This window comes from Limulus polyphemus, unplaced genomic scaffold, assembly GCF_000517525.1.
Source record: "Limulus polyphemus unplaced genomic scaffold, Limulus_polyphemus-2.1.2 Scaffold3015, whole genome shotgun sequence".
In the NCBI taxonomy this organism is placed as follows: Eukaryota; Metazoa; Arthropoda; class Merostomata; order Xiphosura; family Limulidae; genus Limulus; species Limulus polyphemus.
This window is the reverse complement of record NW_013668625.1, coordinates 72,852-76,647: the sequence shown is the minus strand read 5'-3', so window position 1 is coordinate 76,647 and position 3,796 is coordinate 72,852. Positions and strand designations below refer to the sequence as shown.

The 3,796-nt window shown below is 33.5% G+C and overlaps 1 pseudogene; it reads right to left on the bottom strand.

Moving 5' to 3' along the window:
• Positions 1–1,783: 1,783 nt before the first annotated feature.
• Positions 1,784–3,796, bottom strand: part of LOC106468463 — a 22,202-nt pseudogene continuing 20,189 nt past the window's right edge.

The window sequence follows — 3,796 nt, the reverse complement described above, 5'->3', positions numbered from 1 at the left end:
CCAGACAAGACAACGTTTCCAAAAGAGAGAGAGAACCTCTCGTACAGTTGGAGAAGGAGAGAAGGAGGTGCTGCATACCAGACATTCCATAACTCTCAACTGAAGGGGAGAAGGTTTGGACCAACTGATCATGGGGTTGAAAAACACCCCGAGATGAACAAACATTTATTCATGGGTGTAAGAAAAGACTTCTCCACTTTGACAAGCCAATCCAGAGAAGTAACTGAGAAAGTTGGGCAGATTCTTCGTGTAAGGAGGCCCAAAGTAGCCAGTTGACCATATAATGGTGGAAACAAAAACTCGTGGCATGAATCAGGTGTGTAAACGTCCATTCAACCAGACAGAACCCATAGGGCAACAAGGCAAGTCTGGATAGAAGTGCCTGAAAGTGAAACACACACACACTTGATGAACAAAGCAAAGATATAAACTGGATGCATGGGATATGAGGAGATGGAGGTATGCATCAGATACATCTATCTTTGTCATCCAGAAACCAGAAGCTAAAACCTCAATGAAGAACTAAAGTTCACTCCATGGTGGATTTGTGAAGGACTAAGAAGTGGTTAGAGAAAATAAGTTCATGACCAGGTGCCAATCCCCCATCTTGTGAAGAACAACAAAGAACGAGAAGGACTACCTGAGTAAACAATCCCACAACAGGCAAAGGAGGCCTGGGCAATTTCCATGACTGAGAGAAATATTTTGCAGTGGGAAAAGGCTGTCCAAATCCGCCTCTTCCCAATCAATCAAACTATTGTTTTTCTAGCTATACAACAGTTGTTTCTCTGTTTCTAAATCAACACATTCGCCCTAGGTAACATCACTTCTATTGTTTCCCTAGCTATACATGATTTGTTTCTCTGTGTCTAAATTAACAAGTGTAGAACTTCGCCCTGGGTAGACATCACTTCTATTGTTTCTCTAGCTATACAACAGTTGTATAATAGGGCAATCCTCAGCCTGTTCTGAAAGTAGCATAAAATGGACCAATTCCTGACGCACCAAAGCCGTCACTGTATGTGCCAACAGCCTTAGTTCAAATCTCCTGTATGTGAGTGGGAAATATCCTGCAGAAGCAACAGCAGTTATAGTCGTGACCATCTGAAACTGCATGTGCAAAACTTTCGGAAGTGAAGCGGGAAAGAAGAGAGAAATAATATATACATAATTCATAACTCTCCACCAGAATTAAGAAGACGTTAAATAACAAATGTAAGTGATTTAGAAAAGAAGTGGAAAGGCCTGAAAAACAAGAAAGGGGAAAAAAAAGCTTTTGTGTAAGTCAATCAAAGCGTGAGCGAGAAACATGTCTGTACAATAAGCCTGCTAATCGAGAAGTGGTTAACAGCTACAAGATTAGAAAAGACCACTAGTTACAAAAAGGATAGTGTTACATTCCTATTCGTGAAGGGTTGCTGCATAATAATTTGCATGTTAGTATGCAGATATCTCACGTTAACATACGTGAGGGTCAGTAGAAGTATCAAGGCTAGTGGCAACCGATAGAGGGCAGTATAAGACAAGAAAAGACGAAGTGTGTGTTTTTCTTATAGGAAAGCCACATCAGGTTATCTGCTGTGTCCAACGAGGGGAATCGAACCCCTGATTTTAGCGTTGTAAGTCCGAAGACTTACCACTGTCTCACCAGGTGATGTGAGCCACAGTAAGATATTGTATCGGAAAGTGATAATTATAATATCAGGAAACAACTGATTAAATCTTTCATTTTATATATATAGATGTACTATCTCTTTTAAGTTTAGAATAAAAATGACTGGAATACAAATTATGATTTTTTATGAACTCTTATTTATACAGAATTCAATTAATATATACTGTCTTGTTATGTACATAATTGGCTTTGAAATGACCTTGATACAAAAATCAAATAAACACGTTCAACAATAGATATTACAATATAACAAGAAGAGCATACAAAAGTTCATACTGTGTGTACATAGTTATACTTATGACAATATGCTTGATAACCTCAGTATTACCAACCAAAATACCATGCTACTAATTCTGTTATTACCCATGTACATGCAATCAAAATGTCAAATTGAATATTAAGTGAAAATGCACACAATTACTTTAAATAAACATATTTTGTGTATGATTAATAGCTATTTAAAAATTCTCTGGAAATCATCTGAATTTTCTTTAAAAGGTGTTAAATACCCTTATTGTTTCCTAATTTATCACTATAATTTTAATGATTTTTGTTCTTAAAACCAAAAAAATAGTGCCTACAGGTAACAACAAGTCTGTAGTATGCTCCATTGTACAAGGTTGTGAGAAAAATGTCTCCTTCATATTCTGAATTATAAATAGTTTATTCAATATTAATTTAATATAATCCTTAAATATTTTGGCTAAAGATTGCTCAATCTATAATGAAAAAGAAATGACACTATGCTTGCACTGCAATTGTCAGTGATACAAACAACATTTTTCTTTTTAAATAATAAACATTGATAAAAAAAGAAAAGAAAGAGCAGTCTAGTATCAATAAGCTTTGGCTTTTTACTGTTATAATGATAACTACTTCTTCTTTGCTTTTTATTATAAACAGATCACTGTTTATTAGAAACTATTGTTTTATGTTAATTTTGGATAGCACTTTGTTGCTGAGCTCTAATTCAGGGATCTCCTTCTTTCATCTTCCTCGTTTGAAAAACTTTCCCCATGTTAAACGTTTGTGACTGTCTCTACTTTTTGTACTGGAGACACATCTCAAAGTTTGGTATATACTAGATCTAGAACTCATGACAGACCTACTGGAAGTTGTAGACAATGGATTAATAGAAGGACTACTGTTTTGAGGAGTAAGAAAGTTTCAATCCAGAGGTGTAATAACTTTTACAGTAAGGTTGTTTTCAGTATTTTTGATCAAACCTACTACCTTTTCATGTCTAGACCATCTTGTATCGATATCTTCTATAGCGATGATAAAATCTCCTTCCACCATTCCAGCCTTCTTAGAGAGTGAAACATTTATTTCATAAACATTTTTAAGGCATGTATATTTACAAACATCAAGTTTTCTATAATAATTTACATCTAAAGAACAACAGATATTGATGACATTGTTTATATATCATTAAATTAAAATATTTCAAATATCTTTATATATACAAGCACCAAATTGATTCAAGTAATGTTATGAATGTAAGCAAAACGCTCCAATAAACACTTTTATACTGCTTCTAAGCATATGTATAGCATCAAGAACAACATTAAGTCAATGACTGTACAGTTAAGTTCTAACTATCAATTCTAAAATTGCAAACACCTTAAAATAATACATAATTTCAAACATTATCACACTTACTCCATGGTTCCTTCACCAAGACTTGTATAACCTCCACTTATAATTTTTTTTTCCAAATATTGCATCACCTTATAAGACACACTTAGGTACACACTATTTTAAATCTTAAAGGTAACTTCTCACAAACACACTTTTTGCTTTAAATTTGAATATAATATTAATTTTATTAGAAAAGCTTTTACCAATGAAAGGAACAATTTTAATAGTTACAAACCTTACTAAAAATTTCACATAAACAATTCTAAAGTTAATTATTTGAACCCTCTGAAAATTTACAGGTTAAAATATAATTTTATATAAAGTAGTGTGTGTGTGTGTATGTGGTAGTAAAATTACCATGAGAAACACAGATTTAACAGTACCATAACCAGAGCCGATATTTTCCCAAGGTCAGACTTGAATTTCAAGATATAACCTCCAACTATACATATATATATATATATATATATATATATATAT